Source organism: Argiope bruennichi, chromosome 11 (assembly GCF_947563725.1).
Source record: "Argiope bruennichi chromosome 11, qqArgBrue1.1, whole genome shotgun sequence".
Lineage (NCBI taxonomy): Eukaryota > Metazoa > Arthropoda > Arachnida > Araneae > Araneidae > Argiope > Argiope bruennichi.
This window is the reverse complement of record NC_079161.1, coordinates 80,767,784-80,783,417: the sequence shown is the minus strand read 5'-3', so window position 1 is coordinate 80,783,417 and position 15,634 is coordinate 80,767,784. Positions and strand designations below refer to the sequence as shown.

The window sequence follows — 15,634 nt, the reverse complement described above, 5'->3', positions numbered from 1 at the left end:
GATTACAAATGCAGTTTTGGGTTCACTCCAAGTTTATTAAAGATTATGCGAGAAAATTTTGAGGAGACAACAACCACGAGTTTCAAACCAAATCAAACAAAAATTTGTGAATGGTATATCATTGTAATCATAAAATCGCATGCAAAATTTCATACATTTAAGTTATTTCTTTTGTTTAGTTACTGTGTTTACCCTCTTGTGAAAGTACAGACCGATGGATTGTTAACCCTCTGACAAGCATGGCAACAACTAGAAAGGATCTACACTTTAAATGCTAAAAGGGGGCGTCAAATGCCATTTACCTATGTTGTTAAATTTTTGAATTATCGCCAAGCCCGAGTTCTCGATACCTTCAAGGTCGTATTGCGAATGATAACACATGATAATAATAAAAAAAAAGCGACGATTTAGCCGGCGTCCTGGCTTAGGGGTAGCATGTCTTCCGTAAGAACTGGGTGTCCCGGGCTCGAGTTCTGGCTCGGACATGGTTGTTCTTCACCTGTGCTCTGTCTGTGAGGTGCGTGAAAGAGTCCCCCCTCTCTGTACAAAGAGCTTATGCAAGCGAATGTGTGTGTGTGTCATCTTCCTGTGGATGAATGAATGAAATGCATGTAGGAAGTCCGCCCCGTAAAAAGGATTGTTAAAATAAAATAAGGTGACTAAAAATCCATCTGTAGTAATCTGAGAGACCGCACCTCCCCAGTTAAGAGTTAATCTGTTAAATTGTTGAACATGACTGAATGTTATTATTCAATTACACTTGAACGCTATAACTTCAAAAATGCAATGAAGTACCTAAATTTAATTTGGAATGCGATGATATCTGATTAATATCTAATATATATGAAATTTTGATTTCTGTCAGTCTCAAAGAAGTTTTCCAAATTGCATAATTGACTCTCTTCATTATAATATTATGAAACAAAAATAAATTTTTTATAAACATATATTTTGGGACTCATAGCCGTTACAAACGTGGCGAATCCTCAAAATCTCGGCTTCCATTTAATATTCTGAAAATTACAATACTTTCTCATTACAAACTTTTGCCGGGATAGTCTGGTTGGTAGAGTGTTGGATTCGCATTCCTTGGATTGTGCTTTCGAACCCCGCCGTCCGAAGACTCTCCATGTGTATGGTGGCTTGCGCACGTATAAATCTGTCGTGGTCACAAAGCTCATCATGTCGAGAGTATACCCTAGTGGTATTGGTTCAGAAGTAATCGCTCTCTGATTCAGGTCTAAATTATGATCTTGTGTACAGCCGACCACCCCGCCACCACTGAATGTAGCAGTATCAACAAGAGTCCAAATTACGATCTTTGGATGATTGAATGAAATGCATGAATGAAATCCCCCCCTAAAAAAGGGTTGTAACGCGTGAGTAGCTAAGGCGTACTCTTAACTCTAGATGGCTCAACTGAAAACAAGAGACGCTCTCTCGGCTTAAAATCTCTAACTTCGTCAGCGGGCTTCTCTACGACCAGTGCTATAAGAAACAACATCAATGATTTATCGTATTATTTTCATCTCAATAAAATTTCATTTGAAATATTAACCATTGGCGATTTTCCTTAAGATTACCATTTTATACTACCCCGCATTAAGCATTTGAATGATGGGGCAAATTTGGCCTGGCTTGGACATAAATATCTCGTTTATATGAATGCAAAAGCTGGTGTCCTGGAATTAGGGTAACGCATCTTCCCCGTAATCTGGGCGTCCCGGGTTCGAATCCTGGTTCGGGCATGGTTGTTCTTCATCTGTGTTCTATCTGTGGGTTCTATCCATCTTATAAAAAGGGGTTGTGCAAGCGAATGTGTGTTGTCATTTTCATATGAGCTAGAAGTCGGCCATCTGGTGCTCAGGGGTCTTTACCGTCAGAAGCTACTGCACCCCCTTCCCGTGGTAACGCGGACACGACATCATCATCATGAGAATGCAAAAGTACACACCAACATATGGTCAATCTTTTCACGGAATTTTCATGTAATTCGTTCTAAATCTCATTCGCATCAATATTTAAATTTTAAATCTATGTATCAAATTTTCTGGGTGCCTCAGGGAAACAAATAGGAATTAAAACTGAGAAACTTTATAACTTCCCAAAGATTATATACAGTATCATATAATGATGCAAAAATCAATGAAAGAGAATCTGTTAAAGAAGGGCATTAAATTTAATCAAACATTGCGACTGGATAGTTAGAAGCAAATAATTGAAACGATTTAAAAAAAATCTTTCATAATTTACTTGTATAGAAATGGCAACACTGATGCGTTTTTTTACTTAAAATTTTTTTAAATATATTTTAAAATATTTTTAAACTTGAAATTAGAATAAGAAAAGGGATTCATTTAGCTTATTAGATAAATTTAATTTGATTCATTAATTAATTTGGTTAATAAATAATTAAGTAACAGATCAAGACACATCATTTTGTCTGAGATAAAGAACTGAAGCATCTAAGTTTCTGACTTACTAAAAAAATGAGTCAGAACTTATGCCAACCTACATAATTTCATACAAAGATTGATAAATTTGGTGGGAAGCATACTTCCCACTGCCCTAGAAAGGGTTAAAGAAACATGATTTATACATAAAAAAGAAATTAATTATTTAATAAGTTGAATTATTATTTAATCGAAACCTACATTGTACTTTTATTTTGTAATTCATGGTATTTATGCGAGAAATGGGAAGAAAATCTCTACAACAGTTTGAATTTCCATTGTGAAAAAAATTTTTCTGAAGTTTAATTTTTACTTTCTGATACACTAAGTGCACAAAGAAAAGTTATTATTATTTTCAAAAAGAATTACACATGTTTGGAACTATATATCTTTGTAGCACACAATAACTCAAAAGCGCGTTGAGCTAGACACCTGACATTTGGTATATGGACTTTTAATCAAATTTATATGTTTATATTAAATTTTGAATGAAATACATTTAGCGGGAGTTTGCATCTTTTTTGTTCGAATGCAAATTAGCATGATAACCAAATGAGCTAAATCGATGAAACTTGGAACAGAGATTTAGTTCTATAAAATGTATTTATATGACATTTTGAATCATTTAATATTTGACAGTCTAATTATTTCTACATCCACAAACATATAGAAATAAATAATTTAAGTTTGGTGTATGATATCTACAATTATAATTCTGTGTAAAATTTTGATTTCAAAAAATATGTTAAAAATTCTCTTTCGGTTTTCTGGTACTTGTATATTCACTGCATTCCCAAAGATCACACTCTTATTAACTCTATAGTAACTGTTATTGGCTAATTAATTAATAAATGTTAAATACACAACAAACTAACAAATGTAGCTATGTATTATTTCCCACCGATATCGTGCAATAAATAATATGCATCTACATATATTTCATAGTACTCGTTAAAGTTTCATGAAGTCCAGCCTCCGTGGTGTATACAGTAATCATATTTAAAATCTTTCATATTAGTTTTCTTGTATTGTCATATCAGCTTTAACCTTTAACGGTCGTTTCCAAGCGTCATGAATGCATCGAATTATAAGAAAAAATAATAAAATTAAAATTAAATCAACGATCGCAAATTTCGAGTTATCATGTGAGAACATTATTATTTTTAAGTCATTATTTGTTTCAACTTTTTTAACTGGCAAACAAAGTTTTGGAGCTCGGCCGATTTTGAGATGAAATAATAGCTATGATGTCATATTTCTTCGTCGACCTTTTAAAAACGCATCTGCTGTCAAAAAGGCATACGTAATAATAAAGCAATACTGGTAAAAGCAGGTCAACCTTTTAAAAACGCATCTATTTTCAAAGAAGCATACATAATTATAATGCAATGCTGGTAAAAGCAAATAAAAAAATATATGCTATTAAAAGATGATGATGAAAATTGTCATTTATGCTTTATTCACTGCCTACGCGATTTCGAGCTTCAAAAGTCCCTAACCAGAACAACGTCATGTTATCACATGATAATAAATATTTTATGTGGGAATTAAATTAATCAACGATTCTATAAATACATGCAAAATATAATGTGCATAGATGTTGAGATTTTCCGATGAATACTTTACTGAATTAGCATACCATAACATATGCATAACGGGAAGTGTCATCGAGTTACATAGCAGATAAACCAAAACAGTTAATAGGTTAAGAGATATTTTTGAAAACCACAACGCATGGCAGAGAAACAAACGCCAAGAGAAAACCGCGAAACAGCGGATAAAACACTGCCGCTGCATTCCTCCTGGCGACTTTTCCTCTTATTTCGGCAACCCTCTCTCCATTTCAAACACACTACGGCAGGCTTCTCTTCAGCGCGCAGTCCAATCTTGGCCGCTGGTACAACAACCTGCGAGTTTCGGATCAATAAAATTTCAGCTGACTTTACAAAGTACCGAAAACTACCTACCCACCATCGGATTGTGATATATTCTCGCGGTATTCCATCTTGACACCTTAGGGTGCCTGGCCCAACAATTCATTTGGGATGTTTATACTAAAATCCAAGTAATGTGGATGGATGTGGATGTGAAAGATCTCTCCTCCCAACACGTGGAAATAAATACTACGATCCATTGATGGTTTTGTAGTGTGTTTTGTTGTGGTGCGTGTGGTGCGTTTCGGATAATCAAGTTTGTTTGCGATTTCGTGTGCTATTTGTTTGTTCGTGGTTCGGTTAAAGCATGGAAGATCATCAGATTGAAAGATATATGCAAGGATTGAACCAGAGACTTAGGAAAGGATGGACAGCGCATCTTAATAGCGAAGGAAGGATCTATTATATGAAGTAAGTCGATTTTAAATACAGTTATAGAAAAAAAAAATTTTAATTTTAGGTATCAAATTAAATTTACCAGATTGTCTTATTAAAAATTGTGTAAAAATGTTATTTTGTAATATAAATTTATTAGCAGTAAGATTATTTGTGAAATTAATGTATAGTATATGATTGATATAATAATGTTCCTTAAATGTTAATTAAAAATTCTAAGAATAATTAGCATCTCCCTGATTTTTTTTATGTCTGTATAATGAAAACCTTTTCCTCTTTATAACAATCGTTTGTTTACTTTTAAAACGAAAAGTCGCATCAGTTGTTTATTCGACTAACATAAATTGAATTATATTTCCGTATTCTGCGGCGTAGCGAATATGTTGTAATTTCTGTCATACAAAATAAGAACTCTAAATTTGGAATATTCTGTTTATTTTTCAGTCTCGTAATACTTTTTTGTATTCAAATACTAACTTATGTGCGGATTTTTTTTTTTTAATACGGTTGTTAAATAGGGCAAATTTAATTTTTCATTTTTAAATTAACAGTATATTGAGTATATGTTAATGTATTAAAACTGTATAACAAACTGTATTGAATCGGCTATTTTAACATACAATATTATTGAATTAAAAATCCAATGTATTTTATAAATTAATATAAATTTATTATTATTTTCTAGCTGTTTTGGTTTTGCTTTTAAATTATTTTGAATCAGATGATTTTAATGCAAAATTAGTGTACTATCTGTTTCAATATAATAAGACTACCTTAAATACTTATTTTGATAAATTAATACTTCAATAATAACTTCAATGTATGATTAAAATGATTATGATTTTTTTATTATTTTCCCTTTATACAAATTCTCATTTATAAAATCATTTCTTAAAAGTTAATCTGGAATTGAATCGCTCTCTTGATATAGGAATCGGATTGTTAATGTAAGTAGTACAAAGATAATATAATAAAACAAAGCCAAAACTTTCATTTTATTTCTTATATTATAGCCAAAACTGTTAATAAATAAAAATAAAAAAAACAAATGATTTTTCAAAACTTCTTACTTTGAGTTTATTTTACTGCAATACAGCTAATCATGTGAGAAACCATTATCATCGAAATTTCCGTAATTTTAATTAAATTGATTTTTTGCTATTGTTGTTGTAATCCTTTCTCAAACAAAAATACTTTTCTTGTTTTATTTTTTTTTCTTCTAAATATCGATTGCAAATTTTATAGCATCGATATAAAAATTCTATTTTAATATCCATTTAATTTTATTGCCGATACTATATTCTTATTTAATTTTTTTTGTGAAAATAAGTAAAAGAAATTTAAAAAATTATGTATTTTAATGATGCAATTACTACAAGGAAAAAAAAATTACGTTTTAATTGTACTTTAATTTTTGTTATTTTCTGTAAACTGGCCCCATTATTTTAAACAAAATAATTGAACGGTTAAAAATTAGCTTTCAACATGTTGTCCCAAAACTTCTATATAAAAGTACTCCTGAATTAGAATTTATTTTCTGGAAATGATATTTCAAAAATGCATCGAGCTAGAGACATGAAATTTGGTATCTAGATTCTACACAATAGCAGATATTTGTCAAATTCTATATGTAATTCTTCAGTAAGAAATCTGCTTATTTTTCCTTGTATGTCCATTTAAACAGCATATACAAAAGCACAAGTAGTCACGTGGATAATATTTAACGTATAACTCAGATCTTTATTTCCAAGTTTATATTTTGTAGAAAATCTGTCTACAGATTGCCTATTTGTTTGTCTGTGTATTTGAATATGAGTGAATGAACTTATTTGGAATTGCTGTTGTTTAGACAAATGAAATTTAGCATGCTGTCTTATGATCAAAAATATGTGTCTGTATCAGATTTTAGAAACGAATCGTTGAATAAGAAGAAAATTAAATAGTAAAGCCGGTTTTCATCGCTGTTATATTAATGGTAAAAATATGTCGTATTGTATTAATGGACAAACTATTTTTTGTTGGGAAATTCCTCTATTTTATTTCTATAAAAAGATAATTCATTTAATTCGTCGTTTAAATCTAATTGTGAAATATTTTGTTTTATTTCAATATTTATTGGGGTTTTTTTTTGAGTAAATCGTTTAATTATAAAATCTTGAATTGACTATAAATTTATTAGGGGTAAAATCGATTAAAAAAAACCAAACTATTATAAAAATGCGTTTTCCTTAAAAGATTAGTGTATTCAAAATTAGTATAAATTTTTCTTGGTATTGTACATGGTATCGCTGTAAAATTGTTATGCATAATGGAAAAATTCACTTAAGAACGCTCTGCAATGTAGAACACAAATCTAAATCCACTAAATTTGGCAGAAAATTAATCCTTACGACGTTTTTACTAAGAGAGAGTAAATAAAAAATGTGTGTATATTCTTTATTAATAATTAATTATGTATTTTTTTTTACTTCCTCGTATACATTGTATAGAGAAAATATAGTTAACGTCGAAAAATTCCAACTGGGTCCGTCTATATATCTGTGACTCAAAATAACTCAAAAACTCTTTGAACTAGACGATTGAAATTTGGTTTGCGATCTTTACACTCAATTTTCAGATTTCTATCCAATTTTGTGTAAAATCTGTTCAGAGGAAATCCGTCTGCCCGGCTGTTCGAATGTAAGTTAATATGATAAATACAAAACAAAGAGAACCAGATACATAAAATTCGGTAAATCCATTTTGTATGCACTATAGATTTAACATATATAGTGCATACATCTGTTCAAATTTTTGAGCCAGTCCATGTACGAGTTGATTGTCTGTCCGTCTGTAATTTCAGAAACATTTAAACACTATAATTCAAAAACGGAATGACTTAAATACAGTGGCTCCCAAAAGTGTTCGTACACTAAGGAAATTTGCAGAAATTGTGTTCTATATTTCTTAATAAAGCATTTTATTAGTTGGTTTTTTTTAATTAGCATCTTTAAATAGTTCTTAATAAAACTGAACAAATATTTTTATAAAAAATCAAGTAGTATTGTTCTAAAAAATAAATAAATAAAAAATGTCACAAAATTAGAACACAAAAGTCTTCGTACATCCAAACATTATTTATTTAAATTCATCATAAAAATATCTTTTGCGGCTTATTTTTCTTCTAATTGAAAAATACACTAAAATCGTTTGATTTCAGTATTTAATATCACAATTATTTATTCTATTTACTTTATTTTTAGATATGACGCGCATTCGTAAAGAAACGAGTTTAGACGTATGAAAATTAATTATTTTTCATTTTAAAGCTGGAAAATCAATTAGAGGCATTGCAACTATAGCTAATCTACCTCATTCAACGGTGCAAAGCATAATAAAACGTTACAGAGAGGGAAAAAGGATTGCAAACAAGCCTCGTAATGGTCGCCCTCAAATTCTGTCAGCTAGAAGTCAAAGAAATATTGTGAGTAAATTTCTAAAAAATCCACGTCTGAGTGCAATAAAGTTTACTTCACAATATAATGAATCAAATGGAACTTCTATTTCCTGTGAAACTATTCGTAGAATTCTTCGGAATGCTGGTATACATGGCCTCTCTGCACGAAGAAAATTCTTTGTAAGTCAGAAGAACAGAATTGCTAGGCTTAAATTTGCCAAATCTATGATGAACCAGCCAGAGAGCTATTGGAATCGTGTCTTATTTGCAGATGAAAGTAAGTTTAACATCTTTGGGTCGGATGGAAGAATCATTGTATGGAGAAAAAAAGAACGAAGTACTTAATCCCAAGAATTTAGTTGGAACAGTAAAACATGGCGGTGGAGGTGTCATGGTTTGGGGGTGTATGTCAGCGGCTGGAGTAGGCAATTTAGTATTCTTTGATGGTATAATGGATCATAGAGTTTATATAAATATTCTCAATAATAATTTAAAAGTGTCAGCACAAAAATTGGGCATTTTAAACAAGTTTGTGTATTACCAAGACAACGATCCTAAGCACACGGCCATGAATATTCGTCTTTTTTGCCTCTATCATTGCCCTCAAACCCTAAAACACCAGCTCAATCACCGGATTTAAACCCTATAGAACATATTTGGAAAGAATTAGAGGTGCGAATAAGAAGTCACGACATTAAATCGAAAATTCAACTGAAAGCAGTAATGATCGAAGAATGGAACAAGATCGGTGCAGAAGTAACCGACCGTTTAGTAAAATCTATGCCCAAACGTTTAAAAGCTGTTATAAAGAATAAAGGATATCCTACTAAATACTAAACATTTATAAAAATTTAGAAAATTTCATATTTAGTGATGTTTTTTTAAAGTGTATGATCATTTTTGTGTCCTCTTTTTGTGCAATTTTATTTATTGTCATTTTTAAAAAAAATAATTTGCATCGTAATTAAAATTTATTCTTCACTGCTTTATTAAGAACTGTAAAATTATGCCATGAAAAAATTTTCATGTAAAAATAAGAATATATAATGGTAAATAATAAGGTATTTAATTGATTCTTGTTGGTGTACGAACACTTTTGGGAGCCACTGTATATCAGATTTGGTTTTGGATTTTGTGCTAGAAAAAGCAGTTTTATGTCATTTTATTTGTTATTTTGATTCAATCGGTTAAGAAAAATATGACTAAACCAGAAATTCGATTACTAACTCATACCTGGAATTAATCGCCAAATAACTCGCCAAGGATGATACTATAGATTCAGTAACAGTGCTAAATCCATGCCAAAAATTAATATTTCTCGGCTATTATACACCGGTGTAAAATGTGACAAAGTTTTAGGTGGTTAACGCCTGCTGGTTCCTCAATCAATGCGGTGTATATTATTACATGAAACCGTTTTAACATCTCTTAAATTATCAGAAGTTATTTTCTTTACATTATAAATTTAATTTTCATATATATAAATTTTTTATTAATTTGTAATATTTTTGGTGAGTACTTTTTATTACTGGATTGATATTCACTCCTATTATGAGAGATACAGGCTACGGACATTGTCAAATAAAATCGTTAAAAATACTATGAAAGAAAATTTGTTGGATCTTCAAATTTCAAATGTGGCAGGTCATTATTTGTTAGATTGCAAATGTGATTTTTTTAAAAAAAATAAGGTTTTTCATAATTTTATACAGTTTTTCACCTTAAATTAATTGAATCCTTAATGTTATTTTTCAATTCAAAGCATATTATTCCTACAAAAACAATTTCATTATACCTAAAAATTTTAAAAATTAGTTTTTCAGTGATATAAATTTTATTTTTGTACAGCTATTCTTTTGATTTAAATGCATTTCTAAAATAGCGTAGGTATATTTCGCATTTATATACGATACTAAAAGTACTTTTTATATGTTTGTTATCCCTGCTCTATAATTAATTGCAAATCTTAAAAATGAAACACAGGTAATAAAATGAAGGGTAATAATTTTAGGTGAAGCTGTTTCGAACAGGAGATTCCAAGAATGATTTAAATTTTTCAATGATCTATAAACCTTAATTCGAATATGAAATGTACGGGATTTCGCATCTGTTTAAACAATTTTATAATAAAATGTCACTTACACTTTTATTTCATACGTTCTCAACAGGAAACATTGGTTTGACATTTTGAAGAAGACATCAAAAATTGAAAAATGAATGTAAGAAATGCGAAGCTATATTCCAACCTTCAGAAGGAACTCTGTTTATATTGGAAGCAGGTGCGAATAGTAATTGGAAAACACACGGGTACAATCTGAACACTTGTCAATGCACTTAAATTTACAGGTGTGCGTTTTCTTCTGTGGTTAATGAGTGTATATTTTGAAACTCAACTGGTTTCATGATAGAGTGCGCCTTAAAATTTCTTAAGTGAAGTTTCAAATTTCAACTAGCGGAAGTAACTGTTTTATTTTTTTTTCTTGCCTTTCATATGCAGTGAAAACTCATTTGTCCGTCCAAATATGGCATAAGCCAGGAAACACAGTAGAATAGGTTTCAAATCCACAAGATCGTCCGAACTCTGCAGGCAAATTTCTTTTGGTGGTCGCATACGTTAATAACATACTTCTTTTCGTAATTGTATTCGTTTTCGAAAAACTTCTTTTGGTGATCACATTTGGTTTCAACAGACTTATTTTGATAATCGAATTCGGTTTTTTTTAATTTGATGATTACTTTTGGTTTCGACAATGTTAGTTTGATGATCGCATTAGCTTTTTTTTAAATAAAATTGATTTAAATAATCGCATTCGCTTTTTTTAAAAAAAATTATTTTGATGATCGTATTAACTTTTTTTATTTAAAAAAAACTTATTTTGATGATTGCATTCGCTTTAAAAAAACTTATTTTGATGATCGCATTCGATCTAACAAAAGTTATTTTGATAATCGCATTTGGTTTTGACAAATTTATTTTGATGATCACTTTCATTTTTGACAACGTGATTTTGATGATCGCATTCGTTTTTTTTAAAACTTCTATTGGTGATCGCATTAGATTTTTGTAAATAAAATTTATTTAAATTATCGCATTCGCTTTAAAAAAACTTATTTTGATGATCGCATTCAATTTTTAAAAAAAATATTTTGATGATTGCATTCGCTGTTTTAAAATATCACTTATTTTGATTATCATATTCGTTTTTTTAAACTTATTTTGGTATTATTTTTTTTAACTTATTTGGCATTCACTTTTTTGATGATTGCATTCGCTTTAAAAATAAACTTATTTTGATGATCACATTCGATCTAACAAAAGTTATTTTGATGATCACATTTGGTTTCGACAAATTTATTTTGATGATCACTTTTATTTTTGACAACGTGATTTTGATGATCGCATTCGTTTTTTAAAAAACTTCTATTGGTGATTGCATTTGTTTTTTGAAAAATTTCATTTAACGATTGCACTTGTCATGCAAAATATTTTTTTCCATAATGGCATATATCATTTAGAAAATTTATTTTAGTGTTCTCGCATGCCATGAAAAAACTTTTTACTATCGTACTTGTAATAAATTTCTTTTGGCGATCACCCAGGATATGACAAAATTCTTTTGGCGATAGCAAATGCCATTGAAAAGTTTGATCGCATCCGTCATGATAAATTTCTTTTAGTAATAGCATATGTCATTACTACTGCTGTAAAGCACAGGAAGACCTGGCAGAATGATCACGATTTCGGGATGGGGGCTTCCAACTATCAAGCACTATTCCACGAGAACCCGCCTGATATGTTACATATATAAGTTGTCTTGATATTGAACAAATCGATCAGGGTCAAATGTCTTCCTGATGATGTGGTGCAAACACCTTGGAGAAGGTGTGTTGTTTCACATATTTTGTGGATTATCTGACCATGTCTTAACATTAAGACATCCTTCCCACAATATCCCTTGCTTTACTTAAAAAAGAATGCAAATATAACAAAATTGTACTCTTAAATTAAATTAAATGTTCCAAATGCAAAAGTTATGCATTACAGAATGCTCATCATTAAGCTAATATTCTTAACTGTACACCTTCACATAATGTTGCCTGCTGTGAATGTACTTTGTGCATCCTTTTCTATACCATCCGATATATACTTCTTTTTTACTTCATATTCTAGTAAGGAGTTCCCTGTAGTGGTCATCCATTAGGTTTATGAACTCGTGTTCTATTACAAAAACTATTTGTGCTGATGTGTGTGCAATCACCCTTAAAAAAATCTGACACGAGTTTTGGACTCATCGGTATAAATTCTTACTTCCTACCTCACGTATCACTAAAAGTACTCTTTTACTGCTAAAATATATAATTTAAAAAATGCAAAAATAAAGCTTAAAATTTGAATGATCTATCCTAAAAATCGAAATGACCTTACGTAAGGTATGTACTGGTTCAAACATTTAGCATATTGGAAGCGTTTTTCAGGATATTTATTTTACAATCGATCAATATAATTATTTCAATAATATTTCTTTAAAGAAACTGTAGTTATGTCTGGTTATAATCAAAGTTCTGTTAATAATTAAAGAACTGTAATGTATATCATTTGTCGAACAATGCCTATTAATACGCATTAAGCCCAACATCCACATAAATATGGATTACCATTGTCATGCTGTGGCATCTAATTAAAACTTAGAGGTATCATAAATCATGCGTCTCGTCCAAGCTGTTAAACCAACGCTTATTATTCAATATCTGGTACATTCTAATGAGAAGTAAAAGATTACATGCTTTCGCTTGAAATGTAATTTGCGTGTATTCAAATTTCCAAGAAGGAGAAGAGATCATCTGTCGAATATTGAGCCATGATTGTCGATTGGAAGTTTTCTTATTTCTACGAAAAATAAAGAATAATTAATACATATACTTATCATTATCTTTACTAATAGTAGAAGAAAAGTACATGACCGTTTGCAAAAGAGAGTATTTATCGTAGAAATACCAAATGTGGTACATATACACTTCGGAGAAAAAATATAACAAGTTGCAAATTTTTTTTGAAGACTTTTAATTAATTAAAAATTAAGCAAAATTGTGGAGATAACTTTCAAAATATTATTGTTCAAAAATACATTTTCCGTTGTTTGAAAATTGTAAAAAAATACCTTTTTAACGGTAGCAATTAAATAATCTTGGAGCGTTTTCTGAATTTGACAATATTTTTTTTAAATGTGACTAATTGTTAGCAATAAATTAATTGTAACCTGAAATTAAAATCATCTGATTATTTTTTTTAACTTTATTCTTTCGTCAAATATTTAATCGTCTGATTTTCCTCTAATGTTGAAAACTAAGGAAGAATTATTGTTTCCGTTGTACTAACTGCATTGTAGTTTACGTAGGGATTAAGAAAAAGTGATGTTTCCATTCCGGGAAAATTAGACAGTTGCATTTTAATGGGCGCTATGATGTCATGGGACAAGTCAGAGAGTAATTATCTGTTCTCTTCATAAAAAAAACGTATGTAAACATTTAATGTCTAACAATTTGATATTTTGAAACAGTTTTTTGACGGACTCAAAAATATAGAGTAAAGAAAATTATCTGTAATTTTAGAAAACAATTCAGTTTAGTTTATAAGGTTAAATAAAGTTAAGAAAAAGAAGCATACACAGTTTTAAATTTCACGATAAAGACTTAATAAAAAGATGGTCAAAAGCACTAATACATCTGCAGCATCTGGAACTTTCGAAAGTAGATCCTTTTATATAATGCTGTCAGTAAATGGTTCTGCTCTTTTAATTTTTATTTAACTAGCTTTCTTTGAGCTTTTAAATTTTCGTTTGCAAAAGTATTAATGATAGGTGTAAAAGTTTTATTACTTTCTTTTAAAATGTTAAATGTATATGCATGCGTGTGTGTTTAGCTTTCAATCAAACACGCAACTAAATTAAAAATTTCTTAATTTCTGAAGATAAGCATTTTAGAGATAGGCATATATTTCTAATTGATAATAACTCTGAATGAAGTACATTTTTTTATTTGATTCAATAATTGCATAGTCGAAAAAAATTACGATTTTCTTAAATTTATTTTGTTCTACATTTCTTATATTTGTTAAAAAGATTGATATTTATAAAAAAAGTATTTAAGATAAAACTATTCCCCTCTTCTGATATCGAAACACACCGAGTTATGAAATCATGAATATCTCTAATATATAAAAATACTACTACTTCAATGTTAGCGTAGAGGAATATCCACCAATCAAAGGTGTTTCTCAAAGTGTTCTTGTACGGAGCATGAAAGTTTTGGATGAGTTTCTTGATAAATCATCAAGTTAAAATGGAAAAGAAATGTTATATATTATGGATACAATGTTTAGGACTTTTAATACATTCTACATAATTGCTGTTCTTCTTTAAAGCTTCATGATTAATTATATTATTAAATATGAATGATTTGCTATGAAAAAATGGTATTGAAATTGTTTTAAAATTTTGCAATATGTATTCTAATTTTTTTATAAAGTTTCTCATATATTTATATAATTGAGATGAAATATTTCATATACGATAAAACTGTGATGAAATGCGTTATCATTTCATTGGAATTTTACATCAGAAAAACTTGCAAATGCATTTTAATTCACCTTTTTAAAATTGTTTATCCGAAATTAAAATACGCAAACCAAACGATAATTGAAGTCTATCCAATAAGAATACTTCTGATTGAAAATAACTTCAAAATAATTGCTTCATTAAAACTAAAGAATTATCTGATAAGAAATTATTTTCTGTTTATGAGTATGAATTGTTATAAACTTTCTCAATTTTAATGAATATTTACAAAAAATAAAAATCTTATTGATTAATACTTTATACAAATGTACAGATTTGATATGAATTTAAGCTTTCCTATTTCTTTAGACAATGGAGAAAAATACTTATTTAAAAATTGAATTTCGATCTATATATTATTACGCATTTTCATTTAATAAAATTATAATTTATAAAATTCCAACTTATTATTCTTTTCGTTTGACTTTTAAATTATTTTCCATTTAGTTTCTTCCTGCAATGAATGGAATTTGAAATATGCATTTTTTTTATTTTCTTATTTAAAGAGAAATTCATCTAAGAAGTAAACAGACCGAAACATTCAAAGTTTTGAATAAATTCATTTCATGTATTTTAAAATATGATTTTCACAGGATTAATTTTTTTTTAAGGATAAGTTGAAAATACTGTTTTTAAATTCATTCTAAGAAGTAACATTTTATTGGATTTCGTCGATTAATTTTCAAGAATTTTGGAAGTTAAGATAAAATCATAAAATGCTATATTATCATTTTCATATGTCTCTGAAAATCTAAGAATTTTAATCCTTTCCTTTTCTAATAAGAATGGAGATTTCGTGTA

At 29.3% G+C, this 15,634-nt stretch overlaps 1 protein-coding gene across 2 annotated transcripts in view; it reads left to right on the top strand.

Annotated features, from left to right (window-relative positions):
• The first annotated feature begins 4,331 nt into the window (after nucleotides 1–4,331).
• LOC129956927 (uncharacterized) overlaps nucleotides 4,332–15,634 on the top strand; it is a 769,878-nt gene continuing 758,575 nt past the window's right edge. For both annotated transcript variants that reach the window (XM_056068981.1, XM_056068980.1), the window contains exon 1: nucleotides 4,332–4,798. The gene's annotated coding sequence lies outside the window, so the exon portion shown is untranslated. The remainder of the gene's footprint in view (nucleotides 4,799–15,634) is intronic.